This window comes from Myotis myotis, unplaced genomic scaffold (assembly GCF_014108235.1).
Source record: "Myotis myotis isolate mMyoMyo1 unplaced genomic scaffold, mMyoMyo1.p scaffold_m19_p_4, whole genome shotgun sequence".
Classification (NCBI taxonomy): Eukaryota; Metazoa; Chordata; class Mammalia; order Chiroptera; family Vespertilionidae; genus Myotis; species Myotis myotis.
The window spans coordinates 104,761,929-104,784,558 of NW_023416346.1; positions in this window are offsets into that span (position 1 = coordinate 104,761,929).

Below are 22,630 nucleotides of genomic sequence, written 5' to 3' on the forward strand. Positions count from 1 at the left end.
TTCTCAACTGGATGCCAAGAAATGGATAAGGTCAGAATACCTTATTCAAAAGCTTCCCCTTTCCCAGTAATCCTCACCCAAGATTCTGGCCTTGTGCTTTTTGGCCACAGACACTTCCTCATTCAATCCATTGTCATTCAATTAAAAGCCCATTTCCAAATCATTTTCCAATTTCTTCCCTAAAACCAATGTCTTTCTGTGTGTAAATTGTTTCCACACTCCATAACCAAGATAATGGGGGTGGTAAATTTGGTCTTTAATCTGAATGAAGACAAGAAGGAGAAAGACAAAAAGAATCAGATAATTGTATTTTACTACAGGAAGGGGAAAACCTCCCGTAAGAAAGACAACAAATGCAGAAGAAGAAGTGCTGGAGTGTTCATCTACCACAGGTGATACCCAGGGTCTCCCAGAGGGACACACTTAATAATGTGTAACCCTGTATAAAAAAGGCTTCAGAAATGGGCATTAGGAGAAGAGGAAAACATTACTGGTCTCCTTGAATGAATCTAAGCAAGGGTATAAAGGAAATGTGTTTGTATTTTTGCCTGATTTCAGATGATGGGAAGGGAGCGAAGGAGGGGGCAGGCATGTGAGAAGGTAGGAATATACAATTCTTCAATTGGGGCACCACACTAGCCATTCCATACAGAACAAGACACTTAGAATGAGGACAAGGGGAAGACTGAAGGGGAATTTTTTCCTTAAGACTATCTCATACTGGCAAGGAAGAAAGGAAGCTGATGTTTAATTTGGGTTTGGATTGGCAGGGTGGGATGGATGGTGGTGGTCACAGTTATGAGGAACAGGGTGTTTGTTAGTGGTGGAAGTGTATAATAATGAATTTGATTTCCTTTTACATGGCAGACTATTGAATATTGTTAAACTATTGAAAGGATGGTCAGCTCAAGATATGAATTTTATGTCACAACTTGTACCGTTTTTCCTTTAACATCATGGTCTAGAAGAGCATTGTTGGATATTGGAGAAACAGAAAGTGAGTTTCACTCTGTTTCACTGATGATTCACTTCATGTTACATTTGCCCCATTCCAAAGGGAGTTAATAGTAATAAGGGAAATTGGGTATGGGGTACATGGGTATTATCTTCACAATTTTCTGTAAATCTGAAACTATTCTAAAATAAAACATCCATTAAAACAACACTCAAAATACTAGGAAATGGTAATATCTGGAACATAGTGGAATGGATCACTGAAAAGACGGGGGAGTATGGGAGGTGGCTTGGAGGAAACACCACCTCCCCGCCGTATGCTGGACTATAATTGAACTAGAGGTAAGTAGAGAGAGACAGAGAGGACAGTCTAGAATAAAATTTAGGAGGTAAGAGGAAGGTCTCTTTTCTATAACCAGAGTGTCTGAGATTTCTGCATCCTCTGCCACCCCCGCCCCTCCTGGATGGTCTAGCTGAGGCTTTGTGATGTCAAGCCACACCATGGCAACCACTGATTTTTGGCAATCAGAGCTGAAGTGAGTGGCTCCTCATTGATCTCGAGAGTATACAGAGGCCAGGACCATTTGAGTAGGGTCTGTTGCCTCAAGAAAGCCAAACTTACTAAGAAGACATTGTAGACTTTTGGAGATAAGGAATAAGACTCCAAACACAAGGGGGGATGAAGAAACTGCAAGTACTAATGCAAATTGGACGTTAGTTTCTCAACTGGATGGCCAAGAAATGGATAAGGTCAGAATACCTCATTCAAAAGCTTCCCCTTTCCCAATAATCCCTCACCCAAGATTCTGGCCTTGTGCTTTTTGGCCACACACACTTCCTTATCAATCCATTGTCTTTCAATTCCAAGGCCATTTCCTAATCATTTTCCAATTTCTTCCCCCAAACCAATGTCTTTCTGTGTGTAAATTGTTTCCAAACTCCATAACCAGGATAATTGGGGTCGTAAATTTGGTCTTTAAGCTGAATGAAGACAAGAAGGAGAAAGACAGAAAGAATCAGATAATTGTATTTTACTATAGGAAGGGGAAAACCTCCCGTAAGTAAGACAACAAATGCAGAAGAAGAAGTGCTGGAGTGTTCATCTACCAGAGGTGATATCCAGGGTCTCCCAGAGGGACACACTTAATAATGTGTAACCCTGTATAAAAAAGGCTTCAGAAATGGGCATTAGGAGAAGAGGAAAACATTACTGGTCTCCTTGAATGAATCTAAGCAAGGGTATAAAGGAAATGTGTTTGTATTTTTGCCTGATTTCAGATGATGGGAAGGGAGCGAAGGAGGGGGCAGGCATGTGAGAAGGGAGGAATGTAGACTTCTTCAATTGGGGTATCAGACAAGCCATTCCATACAGAGCCAGACACTTAGAAAAAGGACAAGGGGAAGACTGAAGGGGAATTTTTTCCTTAACACTTTCTCATACTGGCAAGGAAGAAAGGAAGCTATGTGGGGTTTGGGTTTGGATTCAGGGGTGGCATGGATGGGGGTGCTCGCAGTGATGAGGAACAGGGTGTTGTGTCAGTGTTGGCAGAGTATGATAAAGAATTTTGATTTCCCTTTTACACGGTTGTCTATTGAATATTATTAAACTATTGAAAGGATGGTCAAGTCAAGATCTGAAGTTTTATTCCACACCTGGTACAGTTTTTTCCTTTAACAACTTGGTCTAACAACAGCATTGTTGGATATTGGAGATACTAGAGTAGTGAGGTTTCACTCTGTTTCACTGATGATTCACTTCAGGTTACAGTTGCCCCATACCAAAGTATGATATCAGTAATAAGGGAAATTGGGTACGCTGTATATGGGTATTATCTTCACAATTTTTCTTTAAGTCTGAAACCATTATAAAATAAAACTACACCAAATACTAAGAAAGGGTAATATCTGGAACATAGTGGAATGTACCACTGAAAAGACGGGGGAGTATGGGAAGGGGCACAGAGGAACACCACCTCCCTTCCATATGCTGGACTATAATTGAACTAGAGGAAAGGAGAGAGAGACAGAGAGGACAGTCTTGAATAAAATTTTGGAGGTAAGAGGAAGGTCTCTTTTCTATAACTAGAGTGTCTGAGATTTCAGCATCCTCTGCCACCCCCGCTCCTCCTGGATGGTCTAGCTGAGGCTTTGTGATGTGAAGCCACACCATGGCAACCACTGATTTCTGGCAACCAGAGCTGAAGTGAGTGGCTCCTCATTGACCGAGAGAGTATAGATAGAGGCCAGGACCATTTGAGTAGGGTCTGTTGCCTCAAGAAAGCCAAACTTACTAAGAAGACATTGTAGACTAGTGGAGATAAGGAATAAGACTCCAAACACAAGGAGGGATGAAGAAACTGCAAGTAGTAAAGCAAATTGGACTTTAGTTTCTCAACTGGATGGCCAAGAAATGGATAAGGTCAGAATACCTTATTCAAAAGCTTCCCCTTCCCCAATAATCCCTCACCCAAGATTCTGGCCTTGTGCTTTTTGGCCACAGACACTTCCTTATCAATCCATTGTCTTTCAATTCCAAGGCCATTTCCTAATCATTTTCCAATTTCTTCCCCAAAACCAATGTCTTTCTGTGTTTAACTTGTTTCCAAACTACATAACCAAGATAATGGTAACTTTGGTCTTTAAGCTGAATGAAGACAAGAGGGAGAAAGACAGAAAGAATCAGATAATTGTATTTTACTACAGGAAGGGGAAAACCTCCAGTAAGCAAGCCAACAAATGCAGAAGAAGAAGTGCTGGAGTGTTCATCTACCACAGGTGATATCCAGGGTCTCCCAGAGGGACACACTTAATAATGTGCATCCCTGTATAAAAAAGGCTTCAGAAATGGGCATTAGGAGAAGAGGAAAACATTACTGGTCTCCTTGAATGAATCTAAGCAAGGGTATAAAGGAAATGTGTTTGTATTTTTGCCTGATTTCAGATGATGGGAAGGGAGCGAAGGAGGGGGCAGGCATGTGAGAAGGGAGGAATGTAGACTTCTTCAATTGGGGTATCAGACAAGCCATTCCATACAGAGCCAGACACTTAGAAAAAGGACAAGGGGAAGACTGAAGGGGAATTTTTTCCTTAACACTTTCTCATACTGGCAAGGAAGAAAGGAAGCTATGTGGGGTTTGGGTTTGGATTCAGGGGTGGGATGGATGGGGGTGCTCGCAGTGATGAGGAACAGGGTGTTGTGTCAGTGTTGGCAGAGTATAATAAAGAATTTTGATTTCCCTTTTACACGGCTGTCTATTGAATATTGTTAAACTATTGAAAGGATGGTCAAGTCAAGATCTGAAGTTTTATTCCACACCTGGTACCGTTTTTTCCTTTAACAACTTGGTCTTACAACAGCATTGTTGGATATTGGAGATCCTAAGGTAGTGAGGTTTCACTCTAACTGTTTCACTGATGATTCACTTCAGGTTACAGTTGCCCCATACCAAAGTATGATATCAGTAATAAGGGAAATTGGGTACGCTGTATATGGGTATTATCTTCACAATTTTTCTTTAAGTCTGGAAAAATTATAAAATAAAACATACATTAAAACAACACCAAATACTAAGAAATGGTAATATCTGGATCATAGTGGAATGTACCACTGAAAAGACGGGGGAGTATGGGAAGGGGCACAGAGGAACACCACCTCCCTTCCATATGCTGGACTATAATTGAACTAGAGGAAAGGAGAGAGAGACAGAGAGGACAGTCTAGAATAAAATTTTGGAGGTAAGAGGAAGGTCTCTTTTCTATAACTAGAGTGTCTGAGACTCCTGCATCCTCTGCCACCCCCGCCCCTCCTGGATGGTCTAGCTGAGGCTTTGTGATGTGAAGCCACACCATGGCAACCACTGATTTGGGGCAATCAGAGCTGAAGTGTGTGTCTCCTCATTGACCGAGAGAGTATAGATAGAGGCCAGGACCATTTGAGTAGGGTCTGTTGCCTCAAGAAAGCCAAACTTAGTAAGAAGACATTGTAGACTTTTGGAGATAAGGAATAAGACTCCAAACACAAGGAGGGATGAAGAAACTGCAAGTAGTAAAGCACATTGGACGTTAATTTCTCAACGGGATGGCCAAGAAATGGATAAGGTCAGAACACCTCATTCAAAAGCTTCCCCTTCCCCAATAATCCCTCACCCAAGATTCTGGCCTTGTGCTTTTTGGCCACAGACACTTCCTTATCAATCCATTGTCTTTCAATTCCAAGGCCATTTCCTAATCATTTTCCAATTTCTTCCCCAAAAACAATGTTTTTTCTGTGTGTAAATTGTTTCCAAACTACATAACCAAGATAATGGCGGTGGTAAATTTGGTCTTTAATCTGAATGAAGACAAGAAGGAGAAAGACAGAAAGAATCAGATAATTGTATTTTACTACAGGAAGGGGAAAACCTCCCCTAAGAAAGACAACAAATGCAGAAGAAGACGTGCTGGAGTGTTCATCTACCACAGGTGATACCCAGGGTCTCCCAGAGGGACACACTTAATAATGTGTAACCCTGTATAAAAAAGGCTTCAGAAATGGGCATTAGGAGAAGAGGAAAACATTACTGGTCTCCTTGAATGAATCTAAGCAAGGGTATAAAGGAAATGTGTTTGTATTTTTGCCTGATTTCAGATGATGGGAAGGGAGCGAAGGAGGGGGCAGGCATGTGAGAAGGGAGGAATGTAGACTTCTTCAATTGGGGTATCAGACAAGCCATTCCATACAGAGCCAGACACTTAGAAAAAGGACAAGGGGAAGACTGAAGGGGAATTTTTTCCTTAACACTTTCTCATACTGGCAAGGAAGAAAGGAAGCTATGTGGGGTTTGGGTTTGGATTCAGGGGTGGGATGGATGGGGGTGCTCGCAGTGATGAGGAACAGGGTGTTGTGTCAGTGTTGGCAGAGTATGATAAAGAATTTTGATTTCCCTTTTACACGGCTGTCTATTGAATATTATTAAACTATTGAAAGGATGGTCAAGTCAAGATCTGAAGTTTTATTCCACACCTGGTACCGTTTTTTCCTTTAACAACTTGGTCTTACAACAGCATTGTTGGATATTGGAGATCCTAAGGTAGTGAGGTTTCACTCTAACTGTTTCACTGATGATTCACTTCAGGTTACAGTTGCCCCATACCAAAGTATGATATCAGTAATAAGGGAAATTGGGTACGCTGTATATGGGTATTATCTTCACAATTTTTCTTTAAGTCTGAAACCATTATAAAATAAAACATACATTAAAACAACACCAAATACTAAGAAATGGTAATATCTGGATCATAGTGGAATGTACCACTGAAAAGACGGGGGAGTATGGGAAGGGGCACAGAGGAACACCACCTCCCTTCCATATGCTGGACTATAATTGAACTAGAGGAAAGGAGAGAGAGACAGAGAGGACAGTCTAGAATAAAATTTTGGAGGTAAGAGGAAGGTCTCTTTTCTATAACTAGAGTGTCTGAGACTCCTGCATCTTCTGCCACCCCCGCTCCTCCTGGATGGTCTAGCTGAGGCTTTGTGATGTCAAGCCACACCATGGCAACCACTGATTTTTGGCAACCAGAGCTGAAGTGAGTGGCTCCTCATTAACCTAAAGAGTATATATAGAGGCCAGGACCATTTGAGTAGGGTCTGTTGCCTCAAGAAAGCCAAACTTATTAAGAAGACATTGTAGACTTTTGGAGATAAGGAATAAGACTCCAAACACAAGGGGGGATGAAGAAACTGCAAGTACTAATGCAAATTGGACGTTAGTTTCTCAACTGGATGGCCAAGAAATGGATAAGGTCAGAATACCTCATTCAAAAGCTTCCCCTTTCCCAATAATCCCTCACCCAAGATTCTGGCCTTGTGCTTTTTGGCCACACACACTTCCTTATCAATCCATTGTCTTTCAATTACAAGCACATTTCCTAATCATTTTCCAATTTCTTCCCCCAAAACAATGTTTTTCTGTGTCTATCTTGTTTCCAAACTACATAACCAAGATTGTTCCAATGGTAACTTTGGACTTTAAGCTGAATGAAGACAAGAGGGAGAAAGACAGAAAGAATCAGATAATTGTATTTTACTACAGGAAGGGGAAAAACTTTAGTAAGTAAGACAACAAATGCAGAAGAAGAAGTGCTGGAGTGTTCATCTACCACAGGTGATATCCAGGGTCTCCCAGAGGGACACACTTAATAATGTGTAACCCTGTATAAAAAAGGCTTCAGAAATGGGCATTAGGAGAAGAGGAAAACATTACTGGTCTCCTTGAATGAATCTAAGCAAGGGTATAAAGGAAATGTGTTTGTATTTTTGCCTGATTTCAGATGATGGGAAGGGAGCGAAGGAGGGGGCAGGCATGTGAGAAGGGAGGAATGTAAACTTCTTCAATTGGGGTACCAGACAAGCCATTCCATACAGAGCCAGACACTTAGAAATAGGACAAGGGGAAGACTGAAGAGGAATTTTTTCCTTATCACTTTCTCATACTGGCAAGGAAGAAAGGAAGCTGATGTGGGGTTTGGGTTTGGATTCAGGGGTGGGATGGATGGGGGTGCTCACAGTGATGAGGAACAGGGTGTTGTGTCAGTGTTGGCAGAGTATAATAAAGAATTTTGATTTCCCTTTTACACGGTGGTCTATTGCATATTGTTAAACTATTGAAAGGATGGTCAAGTCAAGATCTGAAGTTTTATTCCACACCTGGTACCGTTTCTCCTTTAACAACTTGGTCTTACAACAGCGTTGTTGGGTATTTTAGATACTAGAGTGGTGAGGTTTCACTCTAACTGTTTCCCTGATGATTCACTTCAGGTTACAGTTGCCCCATACCAAAGTATGATATCAGTAATATGGGAAATTGGGTACGCTGTATATGGGTGTTATCTTCACAATTTTTCTTTAAGTCTGAAACGATTATAAAATAAAACATACATTAAAACAACACCAAATACTAAGAAATGGTAATATCTGGAACATAGTGGAATGTACCACGGAAAAGACGGGGGAGGATGGGAAGGGGCACAGAGGAACACCACCTCCCTTCCATATGCTGGACTATAATTGAACTAGAGGAAAGGAGAGAGAGACAGAGAGGACAGTCTAGAATAAAATTTTGGAGGTAAGAGGAAGGTCTCTTTTCTATAACTAGAGTGTCTGAGACTCCTGCATCCTCTGCCACCCCCGCCCCTCCTGGATGGTCTAGCTGAGGCTTTGTGATGTGAAGCCACACCATGGCAACCACTGCCTTTGGGCAATCAGAGCTGAAGTGTGTGTCTCCTCATTGACCGAGAGAGTATAGATAGAGGCCAGGACCATTTGAGTAGGGTCTGTTGCCTCAAGAAAGCCAAACTTACTAAGAAGACATTGTAGACTTTTGGAGATAAGGAATAAGACTCCAAACACAAGGGGGGATGAAGAAACTGCAAGTACTAATGCAAATTGGACGTTAGTTTCTCAACTGGATGGCCAAGAAATGGATAAGGTCAGAATACCTCATTCAAAAGCTTCCCCTTTCCCAATAATCCCTCACCCAAGATTCTGGCCTTGTGCTTTTTGGCCACACACACTTCCTTATCAATCCATTGTCTTTCAATTCCAAGGCCATTTCCTAATCATTTTCCAATTTCTTCCCCAAAACCAATGTCTTTCTGTGTGTAAATTGTTTCCAAACTACATAACCAAGATAATGGGGGTGGTAAATTTGGTCTTTAAGCTGAATGAAGACAAGAAGGAGAAAGACAGAAAGAATCAGATAATTGTATTTTACTATAGGAAGGGGAAAACCTCCCGTAAGAAAGACAACAAATGCAGAAGAAGTAGTGCTGGAGTGTTCATCTACCAGAGGTGATATCCAGGGTCTCCCAGAGGGACACACTTAATAATGTGTAACCCTGTATAAAAAAGGCTTCAGAAATGGGCATTAGGAGAAGAGGAAAACATTACTGGTCTCCTTGAATGAATCTAAGCAAGGGTATAAAGGAAATGTGTTTGTATTTTTGCCTGATTTCAGATGATGGGAAGGGAGCGAAGGAGGGGGCAGGCATGTGAGAAGGGAGGAATGTAGACTTCTTCAATTGGGGTACCAGACAAGCCATTCCATACAGAGCCAGACACTTAGAAAAAGGACAAGGGGAAGACTGAAGGGGAATTTTTTCCTTAACACTTTCTCATACTGGCAAGGAAGAAAGGAAGCTGATGTGGGGTTTGGGTTTGGATTCAGGGGTGGCATGGATGGGGGTGCTCGCAGTGATGAGGAACAGGGTGTTTTGTTATTCTTGGCAGTGTATAATAAAGAATTTGATTTCCCTTTTAGATGGGTGTATAGTGAATATTGTTAAACTATTGAAAGGATGGTCAAGTCAAGATCTGAAGTTTTATTCCACACCTGGTACCGTTTTTCCTTTAACAACTTGGTATACAACAGCATTGTTGGATATTGGAGATACTAGAGAAGTGAGGTTTCACTCTAACTGTTTCACTGATGATTCACTTCATGTTACAGTTGCCCCATACCAAAATAAGATATTAGTAATAAGGGAAATTGGGTATGGTGTATATGGGTATTATCTTCACAATTTTTCTTTAAGTCTGAAACTATTCTAAAATAAAACATACATTAAAACAACACCAAATACTAAGAAATGGTAATATCTGGAACATAGTGGAATGTACCACTGAAAAGACGGGGGAGTATGGGAAGTGGCACAGAGGAATACCACCTCCCTTCCATATGCTGGACTATAATTGAACTAGAGGAAATGAGAGAGAGGGAGAGAGAGGACAGTCTAGAATAAAATTTTGGAGGTAAGAGGAAGGTCTCTTTTCTATAACTAGAGTGTCTGAGACTCCTGCATCCTCTCCCACCCCCGCCCCTCCTGGATGGTCAAGCTGAGGCTTTGTGATGTGAAGCCACACCATGGCAACCACTGATTTGGGGCAATCAGAGCTGAAGTGTGTGGCTTCTCATTGACCTAGAGAGTATAGATAGAGGCCAGGACCATTTGAGTAGGGTCTGTTGCCTCAAGATAGCCAAACTTACTAAGAAGATATTGTAGACTAGTTGAGATAAGGAATAAGACTCCAAACACAAGGAGGGATGAAGAAACTGCAAGTACTAAAGCAAATTGGAAGTCAGTTTCTCAACTGGATGACCAAGAAATGGATAAGGTCAGAATACCTCATTCGAATGCTTCCCCTTCCCCAATAATCCCTCACCCAAGATTCTGGCCTTGTGCTTTTTGGCCACAGACACTTCCTTATCAATCCATTGTCTTTCAATTCCAAGGCCATTTCCTAATCATTTTCCAATTTCTTCCCCAAAACCAATGTCTTTCTGTGTGTAAATTGTTTCCAAACTCCATAACCAAGATAATGGGGATGCTAAATTTGGTCTTTAAGCTGAATGAAGACAAGAAGGAGAAAGACAGAAAGAATCAGATAATTGTATTTTACTACAGGAAGGGGAAAACCTCCCGTAAGAAAGACAACAAATGCAGAAGAAGAAGTGCTGGAGTGTTCATCTACCACAGGTGATACCCAGGGTCTCCCAGAGGGACACACTTAATAATGTGTAACCCTGTATAAAAAAGGCTTCAGAAATGGGCACTATGAGAAGATGAAGCATTAATGGTCTTCTTGAATAAATACCAGAAAGTGTATAAGGAAATGTGTTTGTATTTCTGCTTGTTTTCAGATGATGGGGAGGGAGCTAAGGAGGGGGGAGGCATGTGAGAAGGGAAGAATGTAGAATTCCTCAATTGAGCACCAGAAACCCAAATCCATACTGAGCTAGACACTGAGAATAAGGACAAAGAGGACACTGAAGGGGAACTTTTTCCTTAACAATTTCTCATACCGGCAAGGAAGAGAAGAAGCTTATGCTTAATTTGGGTTTGGATTGGGGTGTGGGATGGATGGTTGTGGTCACAATGATGAGGAACAGGGTGTTGTGTTAGTGTTGGCAGTGAAGAAAAATGAATTTGATTTCCTTTTTACATGGTAGACTCTTGAATATTGTTAAGCTATTGAACGAATGGTCAGGTCAAGATCTGAAGTTTTATTCTACAATGGATATAGTTTCTCCTTTAACAACTTGGCCTCCAACAGCATTGTTGGATATTGGAGATACTAGAGAAGTGAGGTTTCACTCTAACGGTTTCACTGATGATTCACTTCAGGTTACAGTTGCCCCATACCAAAGTATGATATCAGTAATAAGGGAAATTGGGTACGCTGTATATGGGTATTATCTTCACAATTTTTCTTTAAGTCTGAAACCATTATAAAATAAAACATACATTAAAACAACACCAAATACTAAGAAATGGTAATATCTGGAACATAGTGGAATGTACCACTGAAAAAACGGCGGAGTATGGGAAGGGGCACAGAGGAACACCACCTCCCTTCCATATGCTGGACTATAATTGAACTAGAGGAAAGGAGAGAGAGACAGAGAGGACAGTCTAGAATAAAATTTTGGAGGTAAGAGGAAGGTCTCTTTTCTATAACTAGAGTGTGTGAGATTTCAGTATCTTCTGCCACCCCCGCTCCTCCTGGATGGTCTAGCTGAGGCTTTGTGATGTCAAGCCACACCATGGCAACCACAGATTTTGGCAACCAGAGCTGAAGTGAGTGGCTCCTCATTAACCTAAAGAGCATATATAGAGGCCAGGACCATTTGAGTAGGGTCTGTTGCCTCAAGAAAGCCAAACTTACTAAGAAGACATTGTAGACTGGTGGAGATAAGGAATAAGACTCCAAACACAAGGAGGGATGAAGAAACTGCAAGTACTAATGCAAATTGGACGTTAGTTTCTCAACTGGATGACCAAGAAATGGATAAGGTCAGAATACCTCATTCAAAAGCTTCCCCTTTCCCAATAATCCCTCACCCAAGATTCTGGCCTTGTGCTTTTTGGCCACAGACACTTCCTTATCAATCCATTGTCTTTCAATTCCAAGGCCATTTCCTAATCATTTTCCAATTTCTTCCCCAAATCCAATGTATTTCTGTGTTTAACTTGTTTCCAAAGTACATAACCAAGATAATGGTGATGGTAAATTTGGTCTTTAAGCTGAATGAAGAGAAGGAGAAAGACAGACAGAATCAGATAATTGTATTTTACTACAGGAAGGGGAAAACCTCCAGTAAGCAAGCCAACAAATGCAGAAGAAGTGCTGGAGTGTTCATCTACCACAGGTGATAGCCAGGGTCTCCCAGAGGAAGACACTTAATAGTGTGTATCCCTCTATGAAAAATGGTTCAGAAATGGGCACTATGAGAAGATGAAAACATTAATGGTCTTCTTGAATCAATACCAGCAAGTGTATGAAGGAAATGTGTTTGTATTTTTGTGTGTTTTCAGATGATGAAGAGGGACCTAAGGAGGGGGCAGGCATGTGAGAAAGGAGGAATGTAGAATTCTTCAGTTGGGGCACCAGAAACCCCATTCCATACTGAGCCAGACACTGAGAATAAGGACAAGGAGAAGACTGAAGGGGAATTGTTTTCCTTAACAATTTCTCATACTGGCAAGGAAGAAAAGAAGCTTATGCTTAATTTGGGTTTGGATTGGGGTGTTGGATGGATGGTGGTGGTCACAGTGATGAGGAACAGGGTGTTGTGTTGGTGTTGGCAGTGCATAAAAATGAATTTGATTTCCTTTTTACATGGCAGACTCTTGAATATTGTTAAGCTATTGAACGAATGGCCAGGTCAAGATCTGAAGTTTTATTCCACAACTGGCACAGTCTTTCCATTAAAAACTTGGTCTACAACAGCATTGTTGGATACTGGGGATACCAGAGAAGTGAGGTTTCACTCCAACTGTTTCACTGATGATTCACTTCATGTTACAGTCGCCCCATACCAAAGTAAGATATTAATAATAAGGGAAATTGGGTATGGTGTATATGAATATTATCTTCACAATTTTTCTGTAAATCTGAAACTATTCTAAAATAATACATACATTAATACAACACTCAAAATACTAGCAAATGCTCATGTGTAAAGTAGTGGAATGGACCACTGAAAAGATGGGGGAGTATGGGAAGGGGCTTAGAGGAAACACCATCTCCCTGACATGTGCTGGAATATAATTGAACTAGTGGAAATGAGAGAGAGAGAGAGAGAAATCAGCCTAGTTAAAATTTTAGGAGGTAAGAGGAAGGTGTCCTTTCTATGAGCAAAACATCTGTTCTTCTGCATCCTCTCCCACCCACCTCGTAGATGGTCAAGATGAGGCTTTGTGATGTCAAGCCACACCATGGCAACCACAGGTTTTGGGCAATCAGAGCTGAAGTGTGTGGCTCCTCATTGACCTGGAGAGTATATACAGAGGCCAGGACTCTTTGAGTAGGATCTGTTGCCTCAAGAAACCTAAACAACTGAGAATATATTGCAGACTAGTGGAGATAAGGACTAAGACTCCAAACACAAGGAGGGATGAAGAAACTGCAAGTACTAAAGGGAATAGGAGGTCAGTTTCTCAACTGGGTGACCAAGAAATGGATAAGGTCAGAATACCTTATTCAAATGCTTCCCCTTCCCCAATAATTCCTCACCCTAGTTTCTGGCCTTGTGCTTTTAGGCCACAGACACTTCCTCATTCAATCAATTGTCATTCAGTTACAAGCCCATTTCCAAATCATTTTCCAATTTCTTCTGCCAAACCAATGTCTTTCTGTGTTTAACTTGTTTCCAAAGTACATAACCAAGATAATGGTGATGGTAAATTTGGTCTTTAAGCTGAATGAAGAGAACGAGAAAGACAGACAGAATCAGATAATTGTATTTTACTACTGGAAGGGGAAAACCTCCAGTAAGCAAGCCAACAAATGCAGAAGAAGTGCTGGAGTGTTCATCTACCACAGGTGATAGCCAGGGTCTCCCAGAGGAAGACACTTAATAGTGTGTATCCCTCTATAAAAAATGGTTCAGAAATGGGCACTATGAGAAGATGAAAACATTAATGGTCTTCTTGAATCAATACCAGCATGTGTATGAAGGAAATGTGTTTGTATTTTTGCGTGTTTTCAGATGATGAAGAGGGACCTAAGGAGGGGGCAGGCATGTAAGAAAGGAGGAATGTAGAATTCTTCAGTTGGGGCACCAGAAACCCCATTCCATACTGAGCCAGACACTGAGAATAAGGACAAGGAGAAGACTGAAGGGGAATTGTTTTCCTTAACAATTTCTCATACTGGCAAGGAAGAAAAGAAGCTTATCCTTAATTTGGTTTTGGATTGGGGTGTGGGATGGATGGTGGTGGTCGCAGTGATGAGGAACAGGCTGTTGTGTAATTTTTGGCAGTGAATATAATTGAATTTGCTTTCCTTTTTACATGGTAGTCTCTTGAATATTTTTAAGGTATTGAAAGGATGGTCAGGTCAAGATTTGACGTTTTATTTTACAACTGGCACAGTTTTTCCTTTAACAACTTGGTCTACATCAGCTTTCTTGGATATTGGAAATACTAGAGAAGTGAGGTTTCATTCCAACTGTTTCACTGATGATTCACTTCATGTTACAGTGGCCCCATACCAAAGTAAGAAGATAGTAATCCGAGAAAGTGTGGATTGTGTATATTGGTATTATCTTCACAATTTTTCTGTAAATCTGAAAGTATTCTAAAATAAAACATCCATTGAAACAACACTCAAAATACTAAGGAATGGTAATTTTGTAACTTACTCTGTGAGTCACAGAAGAACGCTTCTAGAAGTTGAATTAAAGAGTCACATTTATTCCATTCCGGGACAATGAGGTGTCATTCCCAAATCTCATAGCAATAAGATGGCCTTAACACTAGACTTATATAGGCAAAGTTCATGACGGTATTGATTACATCCAAAGGTTTGGAATTAGGAACCTGGCTCTCAAAAAGCAGATTACAGAAGCAGAATTAAGCATGGTAATTATAGTTTTGGGTCTCAGTGTCAAACACATAATTTACCGCCCTCTGGTGTGGAATGAGGAACCTAGTTTCCAAGAAAGCATTTTCCAGAAACACATTATCTAGAGCCCTTGGGTAACCTTGGTTAAAATTAGGCATGTTATCTAAGTTACAGTTTTGGGTCTAGAGCCCTCTGACCTTGGGATAACTCTGCTGTCCTTCCCAGGTAAAGGAAAATGTGCTTTCTAAGACTAGTATAACCACAACCCTTGGGATCTTCACATTATAATCAATAAGGCATTTAACTGAATGGGATGATTGATATAATTCAGAAAATCAAAATAACCTGTCCATTGTTAAACAAAGCAAATAGGTACCATACTTCATTCCCCACTGATTTTATGTACATGACTCAAATCATGGACTCATCTTCATTAGGGGATTGTACTGCCCCCTAACTACAAGTAGTTTGACCGAATAATTTTTCTAAACGCCAGCTTGGCACATTTAATTTTCATTTACTCACCCCACTTCTTTTAGGGACATTCTCTATTCTGTTCCTGCTCTCCTCTTCCCTAGCACATCTAACCCCACTTGGCCCTGGACTTTCTCACTGGCTAGTAAACATGTTCTTACAGTTACCAAGTGCCCTAGTGCCATGGTCCCCATCAGTACTGTCCTCACTGAAGTCCAGTTCCACTTCTGAGGCTGTCGAGTCTCCTCCTGGATTGCATGGAGCCCAGGCTAGGGATCTCACGGGTGAGGCCGCTGGCTGCCAGGATCAGGCTGTTTCCTGGTGCAGGAGCTGGGAGTTATGTAGCCAGGCCTGGATGCAATCAGCAGGGCAACAGTGTATAGTCCTTTCCAAGTTGGGGTGAGTCCTTGGGTCATGAACTTCTTTACCCACACCGAGTCCCCAGGCTGGAAAGGATGTACAGGGTCCGAGGTGGGCACTGGCAGGGCGTCTCGCACAAGCTTATGGGTGGCTCTCTGGGTATACTGCAGAGCCTGCAAGGACTTGAGCAAGGAACGGTTATGACTTTAAACTTTTAATTCCTCCCCTAACTTTGGGCAGGATAGGGGGAGGTTTACCAAACATGATTTCAAAAGGAGAGAACCCCTCCCGGTTGAGGGTACACCTGGCCTGTAAGTAGGCAAAAGGGCAGGAAGTTGGTCCAGTTTTCACCAGTTTCTGGGATAAATTTAGTTAAAATCCTTTTAGAGTCCTGTTTATACCTGCCCTGAATCTGTGGCCGGTACGTACAATCGAGTTTCCAATTTATGCTTAAGACCTTAGCTGTACTTTGAGATACCTTGACTACAAAGGCGGGGCCGTTATCTGATTCTATGACTGCTGGTAGCCCCAATCTAGGTATAATCTCCTGGTGGGCTAGACTTCAACCCATCCCGAGAAAGAGTCTATAAAAACTAGCAGGTACTCATACCCTGATGTCGGTGGCTTAATCTCTGTGAAATCCACCACCCAATGCTTTCCTGGGGAGTTTCCCCGGGCCTGAATTCCCAGGGGGACCCTCTTACCTTGCTTAGCATTTACCTGTGACCTGCCTCACAAAAGTTCAGAAGTCCTGGTGACACCTATGTGGGTAGCCTGGTGTAACTGGGCAACTAAAGTCTGACCTAGAGCCTCTGGGACCAACAGTCTGCCACCTGGTAGAGTCCACCAAGCATTTGGTCCTCTGGTAGCTTGCTTCTGTTCTGTCAATTCCTCCTCTTGTAAAGGCCCCACTGGTTTTTGGCTTCCTTAGCAGCTTGGTCTGCAGCTCAGTTTCCTTGGGCAGTCTAGGCTGACTACCACCTCCCGCTGTCCCATCTTGTACATAACAGTACCTTGTTTGGTGATGATAACGGGACATCTGTCAAGTCTGGGCGAGCTGCGTCTGTTACCTCTATGCAGTCATGGATGGCTCCTCTGGATCATCATCTGGGAGCAGGCTGGCAGGGTTGATGGCCAATTTCCTATGGAATCAGATGCGGGACTGGTCCAGGAGAAGAGCTTCGTACTGGGTGACCCTGGCATTTGACATCCATCTCTCCGGAGTACCTCAAAGGAGGGCTTCCACAGCATGGGGTGTTGTCAGGGCTAGTTCCTGGCCCAAAGTCAGCTTATTTGCTTTCTTTACCAGCAATGCTGTGGCGGCCACTGCCCAGAAGCACGCTGGCCACCCTGCAGCCATGGGGTCAAGTCTCTTAGATAGGCCACAGGTCTCTTCCAGGGACATAGAGTCTGGGTGAGAACCCCTTTGGCAATGCCCCTTACCTCACTCACATAGAGATGGAAGGGCTTCCTGACATCTGGCAAGGCTAGGGCAGGTGCTGAGACGAGAGCCTTCTTTAGCTCCTCAAAGGCCCATTGCTCCACTTCAGTCCAGTTTAACGGCTGTGCCTCCCCAGCACTTGAGCACAGAGATTCAGCAATCTCCGCGAACCCCAGTATCCACAGGCGGCAGCATCTAACTGCCCCTAAGAATTCCCGAACCTGAGCTGGAGTGGCGGTGGCTTGCAATTGGACTACTACAAGTGCTTGATGACTTTCTAACCCCGGGGGGGGGGGGTTGTTTTCTGCCCAAACCATGGGAAAGAGACATAATTTCCCCAAGTAAGCAGAGTCACATTGGCAATCTGGCATGACCAGAAACGAATGTGTTTCCGTGTTCTTTCCAAGGCCCACAGTCCTCTTTGATGTCCAAGGAAAAAGGCAGTTTGTCCAGTGGCTCCCTGGACCGATGTCTTCTTAGATGTTATGGGTCCCATTGGCTCTGTCAAGACTGAATAGGCTGTTCCAGAACACACCAGGAAACTAACTGGGGGGTCCTATAAAAATGATTATTCTGGGCTCTAAGGGGTTCAAGGAAAAGGAGTCCTGGCCCTATTAGTCCCCTTCCCTGAGTGTAAATTCTTCAGAGCCTAGGGTTTTCCCTTAGCCTTCCGCTTTCCTTTGTTAACCTACCTGGATATTCTCTCTTCCAGTGCCCCTACTCCTACAATAGGCATACTAATTCCTTCCTATGCCGGGAGCCGGTCCATGCTTGCTGTTTCAAGGGACCTGGCATATATGGCATACTGTTCTTAATATGTTTGCTCACCTTCTTGGCACTATGTGTTTTAACCAAGGTCTCTGAGAAAGGTTGTTTCCCCAGGTAGGGATTTTCCCCTGAAGTTAAGGAGGGAATAAAACCTCTTAACTAAGTGCCAGGCGGGTAATTAATCACTTTAACTACGAACAATCATGCTTAAGCTACATAATCTTTACTCCCTGGAATGGAGATAAGAAAGGCCCTAACCTTTGGAATAGAGATTGATAGGATTGGAATCAACTGGTATAAATACAGGTGTAACAACTCAGAACTTAGAAGACAGAACCTACACAGAACCTAGAGACAGAAGAACTTCGCTGGAGAGAACATGGCAAAAGATCCTGGACAGAAACTGGAGACAGAACCTAGAGACAGAACCTAGCGAGAGAACATGGCAAAAGATCCTGGACTGAACCTGACTACAGAAATTGGCAAGAGAACCTGACTAGAACCTGGTGACTGAACCTGGCTGGAGAACCTGGACAGAACCTGGCTGGAGAACCTGGACAGAACCTGGCTGGAGATCCTAAGCAGAACCTCTCTGGAGATCCAGACCAGAACTTGGCTGGAGATCCTGGCTAGAGATCCTGGCTAGGCTGCTGATCAACTGAACACTGTTTCTGTGTCCTTCCTTCTTCGCCGACTCCGTCCACACCTTTGGGGACCCCTGGACCTGCTGGGGTTGGGCCCCGGCATTCCTACTTTGCTGCTGTCCTTTTCTTTCCTTTTTCCATTCCCCTTCTCCTTTTGTTTTGGTGCCCGTTTCTCTTAATGCAGCTGCCACTGCCTTAGTTATTCTCTTGTCCTGCTTCTCCTCCAGGGTGTCCCTATTGTTGAAGACTTTCTGGGCTACCTCTATCAGCTGTGACAGATTCATTCCTTCAAATCTTTCTAATTTTTGGAATTTCTTTTTCTAACTGCTGCCTTTTAAGTCCCCACCCCCCCCCACCCCCCGAATCCCCAACAGAACACGGTGAAAAGTGTCAAAGGAGGCCTTGGGTCACATTGGGGTGCAGGGAGGCACAAGGAGGCACAGGGAAATTTCCCTCCTCGTGCCTACTCAAAATAACCCCTCAGGGGATGAGAGGCAATTACAACCCTGGTGAGCAGAGGGTTCTGGAGATGGGTGGAAGCCTGATAGGTGGAAGCAGGGAGCTCGGCGCAGGTCCCCAGGTGACCAGTGGAGGTGCTCCCGCCACAGGGGGAGAGGCATTTTCATCTGGCAGCCCTTTTCTCTCTGTTTCCACTGGGAAAAAGCACTTGCCTCCAGCCAGCAATGGTGGCATGGTGGGGGCCAGCAGCCCTTAGCTGGCCAGGGGAAATACGCCCTGCATGTTACAAAGCGCTCCTGTGGCCATGGGTTGGTTACCAGGCCCCTGCCATCATACCTGTCCCCTGTGACAGAGCAGCAATTAGGCCTCTCCCAAGGGAGTGCACTGGAAGGGGATATCAGTCCCTCCTCTGCTAGCAGCAACAGGTACCGAACCCTTTCAGTACATTTGACCAGCTTCATTCCCACCCACCTTTACAGATTCCAGAGCCCATTTTCTTCCTTTAACCAGCAAGCCAAATGACACTGGCCTGTATTGTTTAATTCAGCACAGGCAGGGGGAAGGGCCCATAAAATCTCTGCCTTGAGGAACTGTGAGCCCCACCCCTAAATGTCCCAATCAGACTAGAAAAGCCACAAATACCTTTTAAATCTACCCCAGAATTCCAAAATTTCAACCCAACACAGAAATATCACAGAGCAAATCAAAGTCCCTAGTATACAGAAATTTTTACTTGTTAGGCAGGCCGATTCCATCTCTGACAGAGAGCAAGCGTCCTTGGGAAAAGAACCCAGTGGCCGCTCGGGGGTGTTTTGCTATCGGTCAGAGCATTCAGCCTTTAAAAAATCAAGCGTGTGTTTTTTTTCTCACAGACTTCCACACTTACATGAACAAATAATTATATGTAACTAGACATACAAACATCAAATAAACATCCACAGTTACACCCTTTCAGTGAACAAGTACTTTTACAGTCTTGGGATCTTGAGCAGAAAACAGGAACACTGCCCAAGTCCCCTGATGGGGGCCTGACAGGAACAGATGTGGGGGCCTCCCTTTCCCACATCCCAGGACAGGATTCTCGACCCATGTCTCATTCAGACAGAAACAGTGCTCATACTGAACAAAGAAAACAAGACTAAATAGACACGACAACCAGATACATTCCCCATTAAAAAGTTTGAATTACCCAGGAAACTCAGGAGATGTTTAGAAGGTTTTTTTTCAAAGGAAACAAAACAAAACAGAAACCAACAAAAACACTTTTACACAGGCGCAGGCCATATTTACACCACAAAATACCAACAAATCTGTTTCAATTGTGCTGAGATACAGAGCAAGTCCCTGAACAGAGGCAGTAGAAAACTGCCTAGGAACGCTTCTCATTTACCTTTCTTAAAAGACAGGCCAGACTCGAACCCTTTGCCAGTCGGAGTTTTGACTTCCCTCCGGAAGTCCCAGAGACAGTGAATACCGTCTAGAAGCCATTCCTCCAGATACAGGACAAGTCCATTAGAGATCCTTGATAACCTAGATCAGTAATCCATTCACACAATCCCCCAAAAGTTAAAGAGGAAGGAAAGAACCATTCAATGTCCTCCAGGAGGATTTCAGCAAAATAACAAAATCGACAGACTGAACACATTGGACTCACAAATACATATTGGACTCACAAACAATAACCAAAACCAAAAAAAGCTCACAAACAAATCTAAATGCAAAACCAAAAAGGCTCACAAAAATCCAAAACCAAAAAGGCTAGCAAAGACAAAACAAACCAGACAAATGCAACCTAAGGTTGCCCAGACCAGGACTCCCAGACTCCATCGTGTTGGGTGGTCGGACTCCGAGGTTCCACTGTTTCCAGCCCTCTTTTGAGTCCACTACCAGTGACTGGTCCCAGAACTTACCGCTAGAGGTTTTTCAGGTGCCTCCGATGAATGTTTTAGGGACAGGGCAACGTCCCCTGCCCATTCGCTGGATCCAAAGGGAGTACTCCGGGGCCCTGTAACTTCTCAGGGTGCGCACCCCCTAGAGACCCTTCAGTCTTCACAAACGGCGCAGGGGAGGTTATGCCTCCCTTTGTGTCCGAAACAGCACCCCTAAGGGTCTGCATCTCGCTGGGGCCTCCAAACGTTGTAAAGTACCCCGCGAATCACAGGAGGATGCTTCAAGGAGTCGAATTAAAGAATCACATTTATTGCAATCCGGGACTAAGAGGGGTCATTCCAAAATCTCATAGCAATAAGATGGTCTTAACACGAGACTTATATAGGCAAAGTTCACAAAGGTATTGATTACATCCCAAGGTTTGGAATGAGGAACCTGGCTCGAAAAAAGCAGATTACAGAAGCAGAATTAAGCATGTTAATTATAGTTTTGGGTCTCGGGGTCAAAAACATTATCTAGAGCCCTCTGGTGTGGAATGAGGAACCTAGTTTCCAAAAAAGCAGTTTCCAGAAACACATTATCTAGAGCCCTTGGGTAACCTTGGTTAAACTTAGGCATGTTATCTAAATTACAGTTTTGGGTCTAGAGCCCTCTGAGCTTGGGATAACAGTGCTACAGTGCTGTCTATCCCAGGTAAAGGAAAATGTGCTTTCTAAGACTAGTATAACCAAAACCCATGGGATCTTCACATTACAATCAATAAGGCATTTAACCGAATGGGATGATTGATATAATTCAGAAAATCAAAATAACCTGTCCATTGTTAAACAAAGCAAATGGGTACCATACTGCAGTAATATCACAGAAGTGAGGTTTCACTCTTACTGCTTCACTGATGATTCACTTCATGTTACAGTTGCCCCATACCAAAGTAAGATATTAGTAAGAAGGGAAATTGGGTATCGTGTAATGGGTATTATCTTCACAATTTTTCTGTAAATGTGAAACTATTCTAAAATAAGCCATCCATTAAAACAACACTCAAAATAATAGGAAATGGTAATATCTGGAACATAATGGAATAGACCACTGAAAAGATGTGAGAGTATGGGAAGTGACTTAGAGGAAACACCACCTCCCCGCCATATTCTGCACTATAATTGAAGTAGAGGAAATGAGAGAGAGAGAGAAAGAGAGAAGTCTGGGGAAAATTTAAGGAGGTAAGAGGAAGGTCTCTTTTCTATAACCAGAGCATCTGAGACTTCTGCATCCTCTCCCACTCCCACTCCTCCTGGATGGTCAAGCTGAGGCTTTGTGTTGACAAGCCACACCATGGCAACCACTGATTTTGGGCAATAAGAGCTGAAGTATGTGGCTCCTCATTGATCTAAAGAGTATATACAGAGGAAAGGACCCTTTGAGTAGGGTCTGTTGTCTCAAGAAAGCCAAACTTACTAAAAAGATATTGTAGACGAGTGGAGATAAGGACTAAGACTCCAAACACAAGGAGGGATGAAGAAACTGCTAGTACTAAAGTAAACTAGAGGTCAGTTTCTCAACTGGATGACCAAGAAATGGATAAGGTCAGAATACCTTATTAAAATGCTGCCCCTTCCTCAATAATTCTTCACCCAAAATTCTAGCCTTGTGCATTTTGGCCACAGACACTTCCTCATTCAATCCATTGTCATTCAATTACAAGCCCATTTCATAATCATTTTCCAATTTCTTCCCCCAAACCAATGTCTTTCT